Source organism: Zea mays, chromosome 2, assembly GCF_902167145.1.
Source record: "Zea mays cultivar B73 chromosome 2, Zm-B73-REFERENCE-NAM-5.0, whole genome shotgun sequence".
Lineage (NCBI taxonomy): Eukaryota > Viridiplantae > Streptophyta > Magnoliopsida > Poales > Poaceae > Zea > Zea mays.
In genome coordinates, this window is record NC_050097.1 from 15,781,726 (window position 1) to 15,804,099 (window position 22,374).

Consider the following 22,374-nt stretch of genomic DNA (forward strand, 5'->3'; position numbering starts at 1 on the left):
CTTTTCTCTCACCAAATTCGGGCGTTACTCTCTTTTCTCTTTCCCCGTTTGCTCCTTCTTCCCAATTTCAAACCAGTATAGCGGCAGGTGTCCGTGTCATGTATAAACCAAAACCTAAGTGTCATGGGTGTTGCATCATGCCGAAGCACATTTCTCTGTCTGATGATGAGTGTTTGTCTCGTTCCGGATTTCGGTTCGCGATTTAATTCCGTTTAGTGGTCGCGCTCGTCGTGGGTTTTCGATCCGCAAAGTGGCCCGGCCCAGCCCAACCTAGTCCAGCCTAGCCCAACCGGCCCGGCCCGCCCCGGCCTGCGCGCCCCCGGCGCCCAAACCCCCCCATGCGCCCCCCTCCTCTCTCTCTCTCTCATTTGGATCTCCCGCGCAACAACCTCTCCTCTCCCTCTTCCACCTCTCTCTCCCCGTGGTGCCCTAGGGTTTGGAGACGACGATCACCGGATTTTGGACCCCGAGGTGAGCTCCCCTCCCCTCCCCTTCTCTCTCTCCCTCTCCCTCCTCTTCTTCCCCCCCCCCCCCCCCCCCGCGCGCGCGCCCTCCCTCTCCCCTGCCCGCGCCCGACCCCGACCCCGACCCCGACCCCACCCCGGCGGCGCTCGGACCTCCCCGCGGCGGCGCTCGGCGCCCGCCCTCGGCCCCCCCGCCCCGGCCTCCCTCCCGCGGCGGCGCTCGGCGCCCGCCCCCGGCTCGCCCGCCCGGCCTCCCTCCCCGGCGGCGCTCGGCCTCCCCGCTCGGCCCCTCCCGCGGCGGCGCTCGGCCCCCGCTCGGCCCTCCCCGCGGCGGCGCTCGGCGCCCGCCCTCGGCCCCCCCGCCCCGGCCTCCCTCCCCGGCGGCGCTCGGCCCTCCCCGCTCGCCCGCGCGCCCCCGCCCCCGGCTCGGCCGCCCCCGGCCGGTTCAACCGCCCTGGCCCCAGCCCGGTCGCCCGTTCCCCCGTCCCGGCCTCGCCCGACCGTATCTTCGCTCGCCAGCGCTCGCGGTGATTATTTGTTAATTAGCGTGTTGCGTCGCGCGCTTCGCCGCGCGACGGATTTGTCTAAATTCAGATTCTATCCTGTGTTGCGTCGTGCGCTTCGTCGCGCGACGATCCATTTTGTTTCAGGTTGTTTAAGGTGTAACGCCGCGTGTGTATTCGCGCGACGTTCCACTTTGGACTCAGTTTAGTCGACGTCTGCCGTCGTGCGCTTCGTCGCGCGACGCTTAGCGTCTCCTCGTAACTAAGGCGAAGTGTCTCGTTGCGTGCTCGGTCGTGCGACGAGTCGTTAGCTTTAATTTTAGAGAGCTTTGTCGCGCGTCTCGCCGCGCGACCATCCTTTCATTTATCTCCACCTGCTTATAAAAATTAGACATGAAACATGACTTTACTTTACGCTAAACATAGTGTCTACATTAAATTTCCTTCCATTAAGCGAGTGGTTAATTTATAATCATGTAACGTGATCGTTTCTCGACTGTCTTTTCCTCTTTCTCTCTTAACTGTACTCGCGAGCCCGCGTGGAACGTCTGTTTACTTATTGCATTCTATTGTATGGTGTACTGTTCTTTTGTATTAAATGTGTGGATGTATGTATGTTTGCGCTCGCATAGAGAACGATCCGGTCGAAGAGCCCGAGGAACCCGCAGGAGAAGCCCCTGAGCAGCAGTCAGTTGGTGGAGGCAAGTGTCCTTTGACCTAACTCTGTCCTATTCATTACTTAATTCACCTCCCGCATTACACCTTTATACCTAAGGATTGACTAGCTTTTGTTATCCCTATCCTTGCTTACCTATTTGGGTTGGATTATTATTGTTTAGCTTTATGCTATTGCTTAACTCTAATCAATGAACATGATGAGATTATCTATGATACGCTGTTTTCCCTTCTCTTATTTATGATGTTATACTTGTGGTCTTCAAGGGGGCTCGAGCGGTTTCTCGAGTGCCTCTCCGTAAGGACCTGTTCTATGGATGACCGCCCGGGAAAACAGTGCAACCATGAGGGTGGAATGGGGTGCCCTTAGCTGAATAATTAGAGGATCCGGAGTGTAGTTCGCTTAGCCGTCGTGCCGTCAATGGGGCTCGGTGTATGCGGCTCGCTCTGCCAAGTTTGGGTTCGCCCCTTGGGGAGGAGTGCGGTGCATTTAGGAAACCTAACGGGTGGCTACAGCCCCGGGGAATCTTTGTAAAGGCTACGTAGTGAAACCCTGCCTATTCACCTTGGTAGTGTTTAAGGGTTTGATCGGCCCGAGGCAAGAGGGAATCACGGCTTGTGTGTAAAGTGCACAACCTCTGCAGAGTGTTTGAAAATGATATATCAGCCGTGCTCGCGGTTATGAGTGGCCAAGGGAGCTCCAGTGATTAGTGGTACTTGATAAGAGACCTTTTGGTTTACAGGTGGTTATGAGATCGATGGTTCTGGTTATGACTATGGTGCTGGTAAGTGGTATTCTTTCCGTTTGGAAAGGGTACATCGGGTTAATAACTTGGGTTAATGCTAAAACTTGGCTTTCTACTAGTAAGTAATAATCTGACCAACTAAAAGCAACTGCTTGACTTATCCCCACATAAAGCTAGTCCACTACAGCCAAACAGGATACTTGCTGAGTATGTTGATGTGTACTCACCCTTACCTTACACACCAAACCCCCCCAGGTTGTCAGCATTGCAACCACTGCTCATGCGAAGATGAAGCTGTGGAAGGAGACTTCCAGGAGTTCCAAGACTACGACGAGTTCTAGGTGTGGGTTAGCGGCAACCCCCAGTCGGCTGCCTGTGAAGGCCGCGGTTTATCTACGTTTCTTTTCTGCACTTTGATTTATTGTAAGGACTATATGGGCGTCTCAGACGTATGATGTAATCGACTATTTCCCTTATTAATACTATTTTGAGCACTGTGTGATGATGTCCATGTTATGTAACTGCTGTGTACGTGAATAACTGATCCTGGCACGTACATGGTTCACATTCGGTTTGCCTTCTAAAACTGGGTGTGACATAAGTGGTATCAAAGCCGTGCTGACTGTAGGACCGCTAACCTAGAATAGAATGGTCGTTCTAAGGACTATAGACCTCTGTCTCTGCCTTGACTTTGATATCCCTTCAAAAGTTGGTCATACCGACCAAACCTATGTTCTACTATATAGTATACCTTGCTGAAAATCATGTTTTATTCCAATCCTTCATTTACTCATGATTCATTATTTGCTGGTCATATTGATTCTGTTCTCACCCTTTTGCTTGCGATGTCTTCTGTAGATGGCTCGACTTAGACACACTGCACGAAAGTCTGTCATCCCCTTCTTACCCTCCCGCCTTGCTGAGCGTCCGCTTCGCCGTCCCGTGGCCGGACAGTCCAGCCACTTGGAGAGACTACACCACCGCCTGCGTGAGGAGCAGGAGCGTCGACGACAGGAGCAGCAGGGCTCTTCTTTCTCGCTCCAGCAGGAGATAGAGTCTGTGAGGAGCTGCTCCCCTGTGCTTCCTCTGGAGCCGCCCCCTGCACCACCACTGGGCGCCCCAGCTTCTGGAGTAGCTGCTGGAGGAGACCCAGACGACGGAGGTGGCGACGACAGCTCGAGCCACGACACCGACTTCTCTGCTAACTCTGAGCCGGAAGGATGGGTTGCTCGACCCATCACTCGCGACGCTGCTCGCGGGTGTCACTTCCACGATGCGCTCGACACCCTGCTACGTCGGGCATTTAACCGGCATACTTGGTCCGTCGAGTATCGCTGTGTGGTCTACCAGCATAGTCGCGGGGTCTACCCGGACCGCTGGGAGGCAACCTGTTTGGTGCGCTGCCCGGAGAACAGTCTCCAGGGTGCGGAGGCCTGTTCAGAGCACTATTCTATCTCTGAGCGGGACTCAGCTGAGGCAGCCATGCAAGATGCTGCACGGCGTGCGCTTTCGCACTACTGCTCGGTTTTCGGTGGGGCAGCTGACGGTCTTGACCTGAGGTATTACCCCCGCCGTCCATCCGGCAGCACAGGATGCGTGATTCTCTCACCTGTCGGTGAGGGCAATCCTAGGTTGAGCAGCACAGTCAACCTAGCCGCCGTGCTAAACACGGAGCTGGACCATGCATTAGACGAGCTGAGTAGGGCTCGTGCTGAGATTGCCCTGTTGCGGGCTGAGCGCGCGGAACGTCGTCACCTGGATGGTGGTTCCCCCACTCCCGTCGGGACTCAGCACCCGTACCGCTCACCTCAGCGTGGACACCAGTCTTATGGCAATCCCGCCTGCAAGACCAAGATAACTCTAGAACCATAAATCGTTAGAGTTGGATCTTGTAATTAATACAAAATATATACATAGAAGCTTCAGTCTTAGCGTTAGTCTCAGTCTTAGTTAGTCTTAGTTAGACAGGGTAGTTTGCTATATCCTGTGCATCTATGTTTGTCATGATGAACTATGTTTGGTTTGGATCTTTGTAATGACTGTCACCAGAGTGTGGGTATCCCCTGCATTTTGGTTTACCTATTATATTAATGGAGTTAGTTATATAGTTGGGAAACCTTTTATTCCACTCTCCTCTTTATCTGAGAAGCTGTGTGGTCTGTGTTGGAGATCAGTGAAGATGCTCATCTGTTCAGTGCTGTTGAAGGATTCTATTCTCTTTTCTTATGCTGCAAGATTTGCTAGATCAGTTCTGATGTGTGGTCGCATTCTGCAGATGTCAGAGAACAGGCGCAGAGGAGGAAGGCGTGCTCAGCAGGAGCGAGCCGCTCAACAGGATGAGGTGCCCCAGCAGCAGCACCTGCCGCCCCCGCCCCTGATGTCTATCGAGCAGATGTTTCTGATGCAGACTCAGGCAGTTCAAGCCATCGGTCAGACTTTGGCCGCCATTCAGCAGCAACAGCAGCAGCAGCAGCAGGCCCCACCTCAGCCTCAGATGCCTCAGGTGCCCAGAGACAAGCGTGCTGAATTCATGAGAGGTCATCCACCGACGTTTGCTCATTCTTCTGACCCCATGGATGCTGAAGACTGGCTGCGCACTGTGGAGCGGGAGTTGCATACCGCTCAGTGCGATGACAGGGAGAAGGTTCTGTATGGTCCCCGTCTGTTGAGAGGAGCAGCCCAATCATGGTGGGAGTCTTACCTCGCCACCCATGCCCACCCTGACGCCATCACCTGGGAAGAGTTCAGAGGTAGCTTCCGTCAGTACCATGTTCCTGCAGGTCTGATGACAGTGAAGAAGGAGGATTTCCTAGCTCTCAAGCAAGGGCCATCGTCTGTCAGTGAGTACCGGGACAGGTTTCTGCAATTGTCTCGTTATGCTCCTGAAGATGTCAACACCGACGCCAAGCGACAGTACCGTTTCCTGAGAGGCTTGGTTGACCCTCTGCAATATCAGCTGATGAATCACACCTTCCCGACATTCCAGCGCCTGATTGACAGAGCAATCATGACAGAGAGGAAGCGTAAGGAGATGGAGGATCGTAAGCGCAAGATCAGTGGACCCCAGCCTGGAAGCAGCAGTCATCCTCGTTTCTCAGGCAATCAACCTCAGCAGTTCAGGCAGAACCAACGTCCACCTCAGCAGCATCAGCAGTTCCAAAGGCAGTATCCTCAGCATCAGTATTAGAACCGTCAGAGCAATCAGTCAGGAGGTCAGTTTCAAAGGCAGAATCAGCAGGCACCTCGTCTTCCTGCCCCAGCAACCCAGCAGAACAGTCAGGCAGCACCAGCTCAGGTTGGAAACAGAGCATGTTTCCACTGTGGAGAGCAAGGCCACTGGGTGATGCAATGTCCGAAGAAGGCAGCCCAGCAGCAGTTAGGCCCCAATGCCCCAGCAAAGCAGAATGTGCCTCAGCCTGGAGCAGGCAATCGCCCTCAGCCGCGCTATAATCATGGAAGGCTGAATCACTTGGAGGCGGAAGCAGTTCAGGAGACCCCCGGCATGATAGTAGGTATGTTCCCAGTCGACTCCCATATTGCAGAAGTGTTATTTGATACTGGAGCAACACATTCTTTCATTACTGCATCATGGGTAGAAGCACATAATCTTCCAATTACTACCATGTCAACCCCCATTCAAATTGACTCAGCCGGTGGTAGAATTCGAGCCGACAGCATTTGTTTGAATATAAGTGTGGAAATAAGGGGGATAGCGTTTCCCGCCAACCTTATAGTAATGGGTACTCAGGGAATAGATGTCATCCTAGGGATGAATTGGCTAGATAAGTATCAGGCAGTTATCAGTTGCGATAAAAGGACCATCAAGTTGGTGTCCCCACTAGGAGAGGAAGTGGTGACCGAGTTAGTCCCGCCTGAGCCAAAGAAAGGAAATTGTTATCAAATAGCTGTTGATAGCAGTGAAGCAGACCCAATTGAGAGGATTAATGTTGTGTCCGAGTTCCCAGATGTGTTCCCAAAGGACTTACCGGGTATGCCACCAGAGCGGAAAGTTGAGTTTGCCATAGAGCTTCTTCCTGGAACCGCCCCTATCTTCAAGAGAGCTTACAGAATATCTGGGCCAGAATTGGATGAGCTTAAGAAGCAAATTGATGAGCTGTCAGAGAAAGGTTACATTCGGCCAAGCACCTCGCCTTGGGCCGCCCCTGTCCTATTTGTGGAGAAGAAAGATGGCACCAAAAGGATGTGTATCGATTATCGAGCTTTGAATGAGGTCACGATCAAGAACAAGTATCCCTTGCCCAGAATAGAAGATCTGTTCGACCAGTTGAGAGGAGCCAGTGTGTTCTCCAAGATTGATCTAAGGTCAGGTTATCATCAGCTCAGGATCCGACCTTCGGACATTCCGAAGACGGCATTCATTTCCAAGTATGGGTTGTATGAGTTCACAGTGATGTCTTTTGGTTTGACCAATGCACCGGCGTTCTTCATGAACTTGATGAACAGTGTATTCATGGATTACCTTGATAAGTTTGTGGTGGTATTCATTGATGACATTCTGGTTTATTCTCAAAGCGAAGAAGAGCACGCAGGTCATTTGAAGATGGTATTGCAGAGATTGCGAGAGCACCAGTTGTATGCAAAGTTGAGCAAGTGTGAGTTCTGGATCAGTGAAGTCCTGTTCTTGGGTCACATAATCAACAAGGAAGGATTGGCTGTGGATCCGAAGAAAGTGGCAGACATTTTGAACTGGAAAGCGCCAACAGATGCTAGAGGAATCAAGAGCTTCATTGGAATGGCCGGATATTATCGGCGATTCATTGAAGGGTTTTCGAAGATTGCGAAACCAATGACAGCGTTGCTAGGCAACAAAGTTGAGTTCAAGTGGACCCAGAAATGTCAAGAGGCCTTTGAAGCGCTGAAAGAGAAGTTGACTACAGCGCCTGTCCTAGTCTTGCCTGATGTGCACAAGCCCTTCTCGGTGTATTGTGATGCTTGTTACACAGGTTTGGGATGTGTGTTGATGCAAGAGGGAAGAGTTGTGGCTTACTCGTCCCGTCAGCTGAAGGTTCATGAGAAGAACTACCCAATCCATGATCTAGAGTTGGCAGCAGTGGTTCACGCACTGAAGTCATGGAGGCACTATTTGTATGGACAGAAATGTGATGTTTACACAGACCACAAGAGTCTAAAGTACATATTCACTCAGTCAGGGTTGAACATGAGGCAACGAAGATGGTTAGAGTTGATCAAAGACTATGAGTTGGAGATTCATTACCATCCAGGCAAAGCAAACGTAGTGGCAGATGCTTTAAGCAGAAAGAGTCAAGTCAATCTGATGGTTGCTCGTCTGATGCCTTATGAGTTGGCCAAGGAGTTTGACAGGTTGAGTCTCGGATTTCTGAACAATTCGCGAGGAGTCACAGTTGAGTTGGAACCTACCTTGGAACGCGAAATCAAAGAAGCACAGAAGAATGATGAGAAAATCAGTGAGATCCGGCGACTGATTCTAGATGGCAGAGTCAAAGATTTTCGAGAAGATGCAGAAGGCGTGATATGGTTCAAAGACCGCTTGTGTGTTCCCAATGTCCAGTCCATTCGGGAGTTGATTCTTAAGGAAGCTCATGAGACAGCCTATTCGATTCACCCTGGCAGTGAGAAGATGTATCAGGATCTGAAGAAGAAATTCTGGTGGTACGGAATGAAGAGAGAAATCGCAGAGCATGTGGCTATGTGTGATAGTTGCCGAAGAATTAAGGCAGAGCACCAGAGACCTGCTGGATTGTTGCAACCGTTGCAGATCCCTCAGTGGAAATGGGATGAAATCGGTATGGATTTCATAGTCGGATTGCCTCGCACTCGAGCCGGCTACGATTCCATTTGGGTAGTAGTGGACCGTCTGACCAAGTCAGCCCACTTCATACCTGTCAAGACCAACTATAGCAGTGCCGTATTGGCAGAATTGTATATGTCTCGGATCGTTTGTCTTCATGGTGTGCCAAAGAAGATAGTGTCAGATAGAGGAACGCAGTTCACCTCTCATTTCTGGCAGCAGTTGCATGAAGCTTTGGGCACGCATCTGAATTTCAGTTCAGCTTATCATCCGCAGACGGATGGCCAGACCGAAAGGACCAATCAAATTCTTGAAGACATGTTGAGAGCCTGTGCGTTGCAAGATCAGTCCGGATGGGATAAGAGATTGCCTTATGCAGAGTTTTCCTATAACAACAGTTACCAGGCCAGTTTGAAGATGTCACCATTTCAGGCGCTTTATGGAAGGAGTTGTAGAACTCCGTTGCAATGGGATCAGCCTGGAGAGAAGCAAGTGTTTGGGCCAGACATTTTGCTTGAAGCCGAAGAGAACATCAAGATGGTCCGAGAGAATCTGAAGATAGCGCAATCGAGGCAGCGAAGCTATGCAGACACAAGAAGAAGAGAGCTGAGTTTCGAAGTCGGAGACTTCGTCTATCTGAAAGTGTCACCGATCAGAGGAGTCAGAAGATTCGGAGTCAAAGGCAAGCTAGCACCCCGCTACATCGGTCCGTATCATATTCTTGCAAGACGTGGAGAAGTGGCCTATCAGCTCAGTTTACCCGGGAATTTGTCAGCTGTGCATGATGTCTTTCATGTGTCTCAGTTGAAGAAGTGCTTGCGTGTACCAGAAGAGCAGTTGCCAGTGGAAGGTCTTGAAGTCCAGGAGGACTTGACCTACGTTGAGAAGCCAGTGCAAATCCTTGAGGTTGCAGACAGAGTCACCCGAAGGAAGACCATCAGAATGTGCAAAGTCAGATGGAATCATCACTCTGAGGAAGAAGCAACCTGGGAGCGTGAAGATGACCTGATGGCTAAATACCCTGAGCTCTTTGCTAGCCAACCCTGAATCTCGAGGGCGAGATTCTTTTAAGGGGGATAGGTTTGTAACGCCCTGAATTTGGGGGTAGAATTTTTCTTCTTTTCTCTCACCAAATTCGGGCGTTACTCTCTTTTCTCTTTCCCCGTTTGCTCCTTCTTCCCAATTTCAAACCAGTATAGCGGCAGGTGTCCGTGTCATGTATAAACCAAAACCTAAGTGTCATGGGTGTTGCATCATGCCGAAGCACATTTCTCTGTCTGATGATGAGTGTTTGTCTCGTTCCGTTCCGGATTTCGGTTCGCGATTTAATTCCGTTTAGTGGTCGCGCTCGTCGTGGGTTTTCGATCCGCGAAGTGGCCCGGCCTAGCCCAACCTAGTCCAGCCCAGCCCAACCGGCCCGGCCCACCCCGGCCTGCGCGCCCCCGGCGCCCAAACCCCCCCATGCGCCCCCCTCCTCTCTCTCTCTCTCATTTGGATCTCCCGCGCAACAACCTCTCCTCTCCCTCTTCCACCTCTCTCTCCCCGTGGTGCCCTAGGGTTTGGAGACGGCGATCACCGGATTTTGGACCCCGAGGTGAGCTCCCCTCCCCTTCTCTCTCTCTCCCTCTCCCTCCTCTTCTTCCCCCCCGCGCGTGCCCTCCCTCTCCCCTGCCCGCGCCCGACCCCGACCCCGACCCCGACCCCACCCCGGCGGCGCTCGGCCCTCGCTCGGCCCTCCCCACGGCGGCGCTCGGCGCCCGCCCCCGGCTCGCCCGCCCGGCCTCCCACCCCGGCGGCGCTCGGCCTCCCCGCTCGGCCCCTCCCGCGGCGGCGCTCGGCCCCCGCTCGGCCCTCCCCGCGGCGGCGCTCGGCGCCCGCCCTCGCCCCCCCCCCCCCCCCGCCCCGGCCTCCCTCCCCGGCGGCGCTCGGCCTCCCCGCTCGGCCCTCCCCGCTCGCCCGCGCGCCCCCGCCCCCGGCTCGGCCGCCCCCGGCCGGTTCAACCGCCCTGGCCCCAGCCCGGTCGCCCGTTCCCCCGTCCCGGCCTCGCCCGATCGTATCTTCGCTCGCCAGCGCTCGCGGTGATTATTTGTTAATTAGCGTGTTGCGTCGCGCGCTTCGCCGCGCGACGGATTTGTCTAAATTCAGATTCTATCCTGTGTTGCGTCGTGCGCTTCGTCGCGCGACGATCCATTTTGTTTCAGGTTGTTTAAGGTGTAACGCCGCGTGTGTATTCACGCGACGTTCCACTTTGGACTCAGTTTAGTCGACGTCTGCCGTCGGGCGCTTCGTCGCGCGACGCTTAGCGTCTCCTCGTAACTAAAGCGAAGTGTCTCGTTGCGTGCTCGGTCGTGCGACGAGTCGTTAGCTTTAATTTTAGAGAGCTTTGTCGCGCGTCTCGCCGCGCGACCATCCTTTCATTTATCTCCACCTGCTTATAATAATTAGACATGAAACATGACTTTACTTTACGCTAAACATAGTGTCTACATTAAATTTCCTTCCATTAAGCGAGTGGTTAATTTATAATCATGTAACGTGATCGTTTCTCGACTGTCTTTTCCTCTTTCTCTCTTAACCGTACTCGCGAGCCCGCGTGGAACGTCTGTTTACTTATTGCATTCTATTGTATGGTGTACTGTTCTTTTGTATTAAATGTGTGGATGTATGTACGTTTGCGCTCGCATAGAGAATTATCCGGTCGAAGAGCCCGAGGAACCCGCAGGAGAAGCCCCTGAGCAGCAGTCAGTTGGTGGAGGCAAGTGTCCTTTGACCTAACTTTGTCCTATTCATTACTTAATTCACCTCCCGCATTACACCTTTATACCTAAGGATTGACTAGCTTTTGTTATCCCTATCCTTGCTTACCTATTTGGGTTGGATTATTATTGTTTAGCTTTATGCTATTGCTTAACTCTAATCAATGAACATGATGAGATTATCTATGATACGCTGTTTTCCCTTCTCTTATTTATGATGTTATACTTGTGGTCTTCAAGGGGGCTCGAGCGGTTTCTCGAGTGCCTCTCCGTAAGGACCTGTTCTATGGATGACCGCTCGGGAAAACAGTGCAACCATGAGGGTGGAATGGGGTGCCCTTAGCTGAATAATTAGAGGATCCGGGGTGTAGTTCGCTTAGCCGTCGTGCCGTCAATAGGGCTCGGTGTATGCGGCTCGCTCTGCCAAGTTTGGGTTCGCCCCTTGGGGAGGAGTGCGGTGCATTTAGGAAACCTAACGGGTGGCTACAGCCCCGGGGAATCTTTGTAAAGGCTACGTAGTCAAACCCTGCCTATTCACCTTGGTAGTGTTTAAGGGTTTGATCGGCCCGAGGCAAGAGGGAATCACGGCTTGTGGGTAAAGTGCACAACCTCTGCAGAGTGTTTGAAAATTGATATATCAGCCGTGCTCGCGGTTATGAGCGGCCAAGGGAGCTCCAGTGATTAGTGGTACTTGATAAGAGACCTTTTGGTTTACAGGTGGTTTTGAGATCGATGGTTCTGGTTATGACTATGGTGCTGGTAAGTGGTATTCTTTCCGTTTGGAAAGGGTACATCGGGTTAATAACTTGGGTTAATGCTAAAACTTGGCTTTCTACTAGTAAGTAATAATCTGACCAACTAAAAGCAACTGCTTGACTTATCCCCACATAAAGCTAGTCCACTACAGCCAAACATGATACTTGCTGAGTATGTTGATGTGTACTCACCCTTGCCCTACACACCAAACCCCCCAGGTTGTCAGCATTGCAACCACTGCTCAGGCGAAGATGAAGCTGTGGAAGGAGACTTCCAGGAGTTCCAAGACTACGACGAGTTCTAGGTGTGGGTTAGCGGCAACCCCCAGTCGGCTGCCTGTGAAGGCCGCGGTTTATCTACGTTTCTTTTCTGCACTTTGATTTATTGTAAGGACTATATGGGCGTCTCAGACGTATGATGTAATCGACTATTTCCCTTATTAATACTATTTTGAGCACTATGTGATGATGTCCATGTTATGTAACTGCTGTGTACGTGAATAACTGATCCTGGCACGTACATGGTTCGCATTCGGTTTGCCTTCTAAAACCGGGTGTGACAGATGCTCCCTCGCCTTCTTTTGTGTTTATGCTGTCTCACTTGAATGATTTTGAAGTGTTGCAGCTGCAAACATGGGTGTCTCTGTAGTTCATATAAAATATTAGAAGTTGTTGGAGTAGTAGCATTTTTTCAGGTTTTAACGTTTTAGGGAAATTTCCGTTCCCATGTATTATGAGAAATATTTTTTTGGAGTTATTTGAGATACTCTTAGGATGTATGGTGGTGGGTCGATAGGACGATAGTTTGCTATTAACGAGCTTGCGGAGACCGAGACTATTTAACAGACCATGGCCATGTCGTTTGTGGTGTGTCTAAGCATTAGGCTGGTGGCAGTGCGGGCGGCAGCGCGGGCGAGAAGAGGCCGCTGCCGCCCGCGCGCGGGCGAGAGGCCGGCGCCGGGCGATGGGCACTCGTGCCCGGCGAGAGCGGGCGGTATCGCCTCGCTCTCGCCCGCGCTGGAGCGCCCGCACGGTCGAGAGGCGGGCGAGAGGGAGGCGAGGCACTGGCGGGGGCGAGAGCGCGGGCGAGAGCGACGTGGCGCGATCTGATTGGTCTACGTGTCGCGATCTGATTGGTCCACGTGTGTTAGCCGTTGCAACTAGCCGTTTTTGACCGTTTGGAGTCCAAAAAATTCGAAAAATTGCAAAAAATCACAAATTTCATCCCCAATCCCTCTATATATACCCCTACCCGGGTGGAGCTCATTCCACACACCATTCCATCTCATTTTCTCTTCCAAACTGCCCTTTCTTCACACAATGTCGGGTTGGTCCCCAGATTTAAACACCTTCACGAATCTCTTGCAGTCCGATGGGTCACCTACAACCCTTCCGTTAGATGAGTCTTCTTCACTACATCGTCGCTCCGATGTTTCAGCCTCACTCCCCCGTGCACTATTTCCGGCTGCGCGTCCACCACCATACCCTTATCCCTATCATTTGTATCAATATCCACCGTCTTCATATGGTCAACCTCCAACTTCCCAAGCCGGAATTCAAGCTTCATTCCCGGTACGTCCGTATGCCCCTCCCCCACCTGCTGCGGACGGAAGTCAAGCTTCTTTCCAGATACCTCCATACGCCCCTCCTCCATATGCTCCACCTCCGTATGGAGTACCTCCTTATGCTCCATATGCTCCACCTCCGTATGGAGCACCTCATCCATATGCTCCACCTACGTATGGAGCACCTCCTCCAGTTGCACCTTTATCTGTTGGATCTGAAAACCAAGCTGAGGAAAATCCCGGGCCGAAGGAAAAGCGTCCAAAGAGGCTAGAGTGGACGAAGGAAGACGAGGAAAAGCTGTTGAGTGAATCGTTTCTCATTTATTTAATCTTGATTTTTTAGTTTACTTATATTATAGGTTTTATTGTAGGTTAATGCTTGGTTTATGCATTCTAATGATCCCATCTCCGGCAACAATAAGAGCGGATCAAGTTTCTGGGGCCAAATAGCGGCAACATATAACTCCACCTCCGACCCTATCCGTCATCGAACCGCCAAGCAACTTAAAGATCATTGGGTCACCTACAACCGGGAGGTGACCAAGTTCAATGGATTCTACCTCCAAGAAGAAAGGTTGCGTCAGAGCGGAGCTGACGATGCAATGGTCATGGATGCAGTAATGGCGATGTTCAAGGGTAAAATGGGGCATCCATTTAAGCGCCATCATTGGTGGCAAGTTGTTCGCCACGAGCCCAAGTGGTCAGCAAAGCATGGTCTTGGTAGTGAATCTGATTCGACTGCGAATAAGAGAACCCGACTCGGAGTCTCTGGTGAATATAGTTCTGGAGGCACTGAAGACACCGAGGAGGAAGTGCCCCGACCAGTGGGGCGTGATAGGGCAAAGGCGACTGCGCGAAAGACAAAGACGAAGGGGAAAGGGAAGGAAGCCACGAGCAGCGAATCAACAAGTGAAGCATTCAAAATGAAGAACTTGTGGGGTGGATTAGTGAAGGCCAAGCTTTTGAAGCAATGGAACATCCTAAAGGGCTGATCAACCAGAGATATGGACCCGGCTGAAAGACGTACCCATGGCAGGGCCGTAAAGATGGTCAAAAAAGAACTTGGTCTGCTAGATGATGAAGAAGAGGAACCGGAAGCGGAACGTGAAGAGGAGGAAGATGAGGATGAGATCGAGGAGTCCGATTAGAGTGATGAAATAAATCCACGTGAATTACTTAATTCTGAAATAGAAAAGCTGACGTGGCTATAGCCTGAGGCTGTAGCCTGCTGCAGCCTGTGCACTGGAGCAGCAGGGGCGAGAGTGGAGGCGAGAGCTGACGTGGCAGGGGCGAGAGGGAGGCTGTGCACTGGACTCAGCCTTATGGGTGGTAATAGATCGTGATTCAAGTGTTTCTTCCAAATAAGTAGGGCTCTAAATATATCTTAGATCAAAAATAAATAAAATTAGTGAAAGGGAATTAGGCTTACACCTATTTCCTAAATAATTTTGGTGGTTGAATTGCCCAACACAAATAATTGGACTAACTAGTTTGCTCTAGTGTATAAGTTATACAGGTGCCAAAGGTTCACACTTAGCCAATAAAAAGACCAAGTATTGGGCTCAACAAAAGAGTAAAGGGACAACCGAAGGCACCTCTGGTCTGGCGCACCGGACTGTCCGGTGCACCACCGGACAGTGTCCGGTGCACCAGAGGACTCCAACTCAAACTCGCCACCTTCGGGAAAATCCAGAGGCGCTCCGCTATAATTCACCGGACTGTCCGGTGTGCACCAGACAGTGTCCGGTGCTCCAAGGAAGGGCGGCCTCAGGAACTCGCCAGCTTCGGGAATCTCCAACGGCTAGTCCACTATAATTCACCGGACATGTCCGGTGTGCACCGGACTGTCCGGTGTGACAACGGTGCAACGTATATTTCCGCGCCAACGGCTACCTGCAGCGCATTGAATGCGCGCCAGCGCGCACAGAAGTCAGGCACGCCCATACTGGCGCACCGGACACTCTACAGTACATGTCCGGTGTGCCACCGGACATCCAGGCGGGCCCAGAAGTCAGAGCTCCAACGGTCAGAACCCAACGGCATTGGTGACGTGGCTGGCGCACCGAACATGTCCGGTGTGCACCGGACTGTCCGGTGCACCATGCGACAGACAGCCCCACCAAACGGCTAGTTTGGTGGTTGAAAGTCGCCTAGAGGGGGGGTGAATAGGGCGAAACTGAAATTTACAAATATAAACACAACTACAAGCCGGGTTAGCGTTAGAAATATAAACGAGTCCACGAGAGAGGGTGAAAAACAAATCGCAACCAAATGGAGAGTGTGACACCGGATTTGTTTTACCGAGGTTCGGTTCTCGCAAACCTACTCCCCGTTGAGGAGGCCACAAAGGCTGGGTCTCTTTCAACCCTTCCCTCTCTCAAACGATCCCACGGATCGAGTGAGCTTTCTCTTCTTAATCACTTGGAACACAAAGTTCCCACAAGGACCACCACAAGTTTGGTGTCTCTTGCCTCAATTACAAGTGAGTTTGATCGCAATGAAAGAATCAAGAAAGAAGAAAGCAATCCAAGCGCAAGAGCTCGAAAGAACACAAGCAAATCTCTCTCTCTAATCACTAAGGCGTTGTGTGGAATTTGGAGAGGATTTGATCTCTTTGGTGTGTCTAGAATTGAATGCTAGAGCTCTTGTAAGTAGTTGGGAAGTGGAAAACTTGGATGCAATGAATGGTGGGGTGGTTGGGGTATTTATAGCCCCAACCACCAAACATGACCGTTGGTGGAGGCTGTCTGTTCGATGGCGCACCGGACAGTCCGGTGCACACCGGACATGTCCGGTGCCCCAGCCACGTCACCAGTGCCGTTGGAATCTGACCGTTGGAGTTCTGACTTCTGGGCCCGCCTCGATGTCCGGTGGCGCACCGGACATGAACTGTTCAGTGTCCGGTGCGCCGGTATGGGCGCGCCTGCCTTCTGCGCGCGCTGCGCGCGCATTTAATGCGTTGCAGGTAGCCGTTGCTCCGAGGATGCACCGGACAGTCCGGTGAATTATAGCGGAGCAGCCTTCGTAAAATCTCGAGGCTGGCGAGTTCCAGAGCCGCGTCCCGTTGGAGCACCGGACACTGTCCGGTGTACACCGGACAGTCCGGTGAATTATAGCGCGCCGACTCTGGATTTTCCCGAAGGTGACGAGTTGAAGTTGGATTCCTCTGGTGCACCGGACACTGTCCGGTGGTGCACCAGACACTGTCCGGTGGCACACCGGACAGTCCGGTGCGCCAGACCAGAGGAGCCTTCGGTAGCTCCTTTGCTCTTTTGTCGAACCCAACATTTGGTCTTTTTATTGGCTAAGTGTGAACCTTTTGCACCTGTCAAACTTATACACTAGAACAAACTAGTTAGTCCAAAGATTTGTGTTGGGCAATTCAACCACCAAAATTATATAGGAACTAGGTGTAAGCCTAATTCCCTTTCAATCTCCCCCTTTTTGGTGATTGATGCCAACACAAACCAAAGCAAATATAGAAGTGCATAATTGAACTAGTTTGCATAATATAGGTGCAAAGGTTGCTTGGAATTGAGCCAATATAACTACTTACAAGATATGCATGGATTGTTTCTTCATTTTTAACATTTTGGACCACGCTTGCACCACATGTTTTGTTTTTGCAAAATCTTTTGTAAATCTTTTCAAAGTTCTTTTGCAAATAGTCAAAGGCAAATGAATAAGAGTTTGCAAAGCATTTTCAAGATTTGAAATTTTCTCCCCCTGTTTCAAATGCTTTTCCTTTGACTAAACAAAACTCCCCCTAAATAAAATCCTCCTCTTAGTGTTCAAGAGGGTTTTGATATATCATTTTTGAAATACTACGTTCTCCCCCTTTTGAACACAATAGAATACCAATTGATAATATTCTTGGAAACACGAAGTTTTGAAATTGGTGGTGGTGCGGTCCATTTGCTTTGAGCTCATACTTTCTCCCCCTTTGGCATGAATCGCCAAAAACGGAATCATTAGAGCCCTTAGAAGTACTTTCTTCCCCTTTGGTCATAAATAAATGAGTGAAGATTATACCAAAGACGGAGAGTGAAGCGGAGCGACGGCGAAGAATGAGTAGTAGAGTGGAGTGGAAGCCTTTGTTTTCGCCGAAGACTCCAATTCCCTTTCAATATACCTATGACTTGATTGGAAATATACTTGAGAACACATTAGTCATAGCATATATCAAAGAGACATGATCAAAGGTATATTTATGAGCTATGTGTGTAAATTAGCAAAAGAAATTCCTAGAGTCAAGAATATTGAGCTCATGCCTAAGTTTGGTAAAAGATTGTTCATCAAGTGGCTTGGTAAAGATATCGGCTAATTGATCTTTAGTATTAATGTATGCAATCTCGATATCTCCCTTTTGTTGGTGATCCCTAAGAAAATGATACCGAATGGCTATGTGCTTAGTGCGGCTATGCTCGACGGGATTGTCGGCCATTTTGATTGCACTCTCATTATCACATAGCAAAGGGACTTTGGTTAATTTGTAACCGTAGTCCCGCAGGGTTTGCCTCATCCAGAGCAATTGCGCGCAACAATGACCTGCGGCAATGTACTCGGCTTCGGCGGTTGAAAGGGCGACCGAATTTTGCTTCTTTGAAGCCCAAGACACCAAGGATCTTCCCAAGAACTGGCAAGTCCCCGATGTGCTCTTTCTATTAATCTTACACCCCGCCCAATCGGCATCCGAATAACCAGTCAAATCAAATGTGGATCCCCGAGGGTACCAAAGCCCAAACTTAGGTGTGTAAGCCAAATATCTCAAGATTCATTTTACGGCCGTAAGGTGGGATTCCTTAGGGTCGGATTGAAATCTTGCACGCATGCATACGGAAAGCATAATGTCCGGTCGAGATGCACATAAATAGAGCAATGAACCAATCATCGACCGGTATACCTTTTGATCCACGGACTTACCTCCCGTGTCGAGGTCGAGATGCCCATTTGTTCCCATGGGTGTCTTGATGGGCTTGGCATCCTTCATTCCAAACTTGTTTAGAATGTCTTGAGTATACTTTGTTTGGCTAATGAAGGAGCCCTCTTGGAGTTGCTTCACTTGAAATCCTAAGAAGTACTTCAACTCCCCCATCATAGACATCTCGAACTTTTGTGTCATGATCCTACTAAACTCTTCACATGTAGATTCGTTAGTAGACCCAAATATAATATCATCAACATAAATTTGGCATACAAACAAATCATTCTCAAGTGTTTTGGTAAATAGCGTAGGATCGGCTTTTCCGACTTTGAAGCCATTAGCAATAAGGAAATCTCTAAGACATTCATACCATGCTCTTGGGGCTTGCTTGAGCCCATAAAGCGCCTTAGAGAGCTTATAGACATGGTTAGGGTACTCACTATCTTCAAAGCCGGGAGGTTGTTCAACATAGACCTCTTCCTTGATTGGTCCATTGAGGAAGGCACTTTTCACGTCCATTTGATAAAGCTTAAAGCCATGGTAAGTAGCATAGGCCAATAATATGCGAATTGACTCAAGCCTAGCTACAGGTGCATAGGTTTCACCGAAATCCAAACCTTCGACTTGGGAGTATCCTTTGGCCACAAGTCGTGCTTTGTTCCTTGTCACCACACCATGCTCATCTTGCTTGTTGCGGAAAACCCATTTGGTTCCTACAACATTTTGATTAGGACGTGGAACTAAATGCCATACCTCATTTCTAGTGAAGTTGTTGAGCTCCTCTTGCATCGCCACCACCCAATCCGAATCTTGTAGTGCTTCCTCTACCCTATGTGGCTCAATAGAGGAAACAAACGAGTAATGTTCACAAAAATGTGCAACACGAGATCTAGTAGTTACCCCCTTATGAATGTCGCCGAGGATGGTGTCGACGGGGTGATCTCGTTGTATTGCTTGGTGGACTCTTGGGTGTGGCGGCCTTGGTTCTTCATCCTCCTTGTCTTGATCATTTGCATCTCCCCCTTGATCATTGCCGTCATCTTGAGGTGGCTCATTTGCTTGATCTTCTACTTCATCAACTTGAGCTTCATCCTCATTTTGAGTTGGTGGAGAAGCTTGCGTGGAGGAGGATGGTTGATCTTGTGCATTTGGAGGCTCTTCGGATTCTTTAGGACACACATCCCCAATGGTCATGTTCCTTAGCGCGATGCACGGAGCCTCTTCAATACCTATCTCATCAAGATCAACTTGCTCTACTTGAGAGCCGTTAGTCTCATCAAACACAACGTCACAAGAAACTTCAACAAGTCCTGAGGACTTGTTAAAGACTCTATATGCCCTTGTGTTTGAGTCATATCCTAGTAAAAAGCCTTCTACAGTCTTAGGAGCAAATTTAGATTTTCTACCTCTTTTAACAAGAATAAAGCATTTGCTACCAAAGACTCTAAAATATGAAATATTGGGCTTTTTACCGGTTAGGAGTTCATATGATGTCTTCTTGAGGATTCGGTGAAGATATAACCGGTTGATGGTGTAGCAGGCGGTGTTGACCGCCTCGGCCCAAAATCGATCCGGTGTCTTGTACTCATCAAGCATGGTTCTTGCCATGTCCAATAGAGTTCGATTCTTCCTCTCCACTACACCATTTTGTTGTGGAGTGTAGGGAGAAGAGAACTCATGCTTGATGCCCTCCTCCTCAAGGAAGCCTTCAATTTGAGAGTTCTTGAACTCCGTCCCGTTGTCGCTTCTAATTTTCTTGATCCTTAAGCCGAACTCATTTTGAGCCCGTCTCAAGAATCCCTTTAAGGTCTCTTGGGTATGAGATTTTTCCTGCAAAAAGAACACCCAAGTGAAGCGAGAATAATCATCCACAATAACTAGACAATACTTACTCCCGCCGATGCTTATGTAAGCGATCGGGCCGAATAAATCCATGTGTAGGAGCTCTAGTGGCCTGTCACTAGTCATGATGTTCTTGTGTGGATGATGAGTGCCAACTTGCTTCCCGGCTTGGCATGCGCTACAAATCCTGTCTTTCTCAAAATGAACATTTGTTAGTCCTAAAATGTGCTCTCCCTTTAGAAGCTTATGAAGATTCTTCATTCCAACATGGGCTAGTCGGCGGTGCCAGAGCCAACCCAAGTTAGTCTTAGCAATTAAGCAAGTGTCGAGTTCAGCTCTATCAAAATCAACCAAGTATAGCTGACCCTCTAACACTCCCTTAAATGCTATTGAATCATCACTTCTTCTAAAGACCGTGACACCTACATCAGTAAATAGACAGTTGTAGCCCATTTGACATAATTGGGATATGGAAAGCAAATTGTAATCTAAAGAATCTACAAGAAAAACATTGGAAATAGTATGGTCAGGTGATATAGCAATTTTACCCAATCCTTTGACCAAACCTTGATTTCCATCCCCGAATGTGATAGCCCGTTGGGGATCTTGGTTTTTCTCATATGAGGAGAACATCTTCTTCTCCCCTGTCATGTGGTTTGTGCACCCGCTGTCGAGTATCCAACTTGAGCCCCCGGATGCATAAACCTACAAAACAATTTTAGTTCTTGACTTTAGGTACCCAAACGGTTTTGGGTCCTTTGGCATTAGAAACAAGAACTTTGGGTACCCAAACACAAGTCTTGGAGCCCTTGTGTTTGCCCCCAACAAACTTGGCAACTACCTTGCCGGATTTGTTAGTAAGCACATAAGATGCATCAAAAGTCTTAAATGAAATGCTATGTTCATTTGATGCACTAGGAGTTTTCTTTCTAGACAACTTAGCACGGGTTGGTTGCCTAGAGCTAGATGTCTCACCCTTATACATAAAAGCATGGTTAGGGCCAGAGTGAGACTTCCTAGAATGAACTCTCCTAATTTTGTTTTCAGGATAGCTGGCAGGGTACAAAATGTAACCCTCGTTATCCTGAGGCATGGGAGCCTTGCCCTTAACAAAGTTAGACAAGTTCTTAGGAGGGGCATTAAGTTTGACATTGTCTCCCCTTTGGAAGCCAATGCCATCCTTGATGCCAGGGCGTCTCCCATTATAGAGCATACTTCTAGCAAATTTAAACTTTTCATTTTCTAAGTTATGCTCGGCAATTTTAGCATCTAATAATGCTATATGATCATTTTGTTGTTTAATTAAAGCCATGTGATCATGAATAGCATTGATATCAACATCTCTACATCTAGTACAAATAGAAGTGTGCTCAACGGTAGATGTAGAGGGTTTGCAAGATTTTAGTTCTACAACCTTAGCATGCAACATATCATTCTTAGTTCTAAGGTGGGAAATAGAAGTATTGCAAACATCAAGTTCTTTAGCCTTAGCAATTAAATTTTCATTTTCTACTCTAAGGCTAGCAAGAGAAATGTTTAATTCTTCAATCTTAGCAAGCAAATCATCATTATCATTTCTAAGATTGGGAATTGAAACATTACAAACATGTGAGTCAACCTTAGCATTTAAACTAGCATTTTTATTTCTAAGGTTGGTAATAGTATCATGGCAAGTACTTAGCTCACTAGATAATTTCTCACATTTTTCTACCTCTAGAGCATAAGCATTTTTAACCTTAACATGCTTTTTATTTTCCTTGATTAGGAAGTCCTCTTGGGAGTCCAAGAGGTCATCCTTTTCATGGATGGCACTAATTAGCTCATTTAGTTTTTCCTTTTGTTCCATGTTAAGGTTGGCAAAAAGAACGCGCAAGTTATCCTCCTCATTGCTAGCATCATCCTCATCACTAGAGGTTTCATATTTAGTGGAGGATCTTGATTTTACCTTCTTCCTTTTGCCGTCCTTTGCCATGAGGCATTTGTGGCCGACGTTTGGGAAGAGGAGTCCCTTGGTGACGGCGATGTTGGCGGCGTCCTCGTCGGAGGAGGAGTCGGTGGAGCTCTCGTCGGAGTCCCACTCGCGGCACACGTGGGCATCGCCGCCCCTCTTCTTGTGGTACCTCTTCTTTTCTTTCCTCTTTCCCTTCTTGTCGTTATCCCTGTCACTGTCACTTGATAATGGACATTTAGCGATAAAGTGACCGGGCTTACCACACTTGTAACAAACCTTCTTGGAACGGGATTTGTAATCCTTCCCCTTCCGTTGCTTGAGGATTTGGCGAAAGCTTTTGATGATTAAAGCCATCTCCTCATTGTCGAGCTTGGAGGCGTCAATTGGTTGTCTACTCGGTGT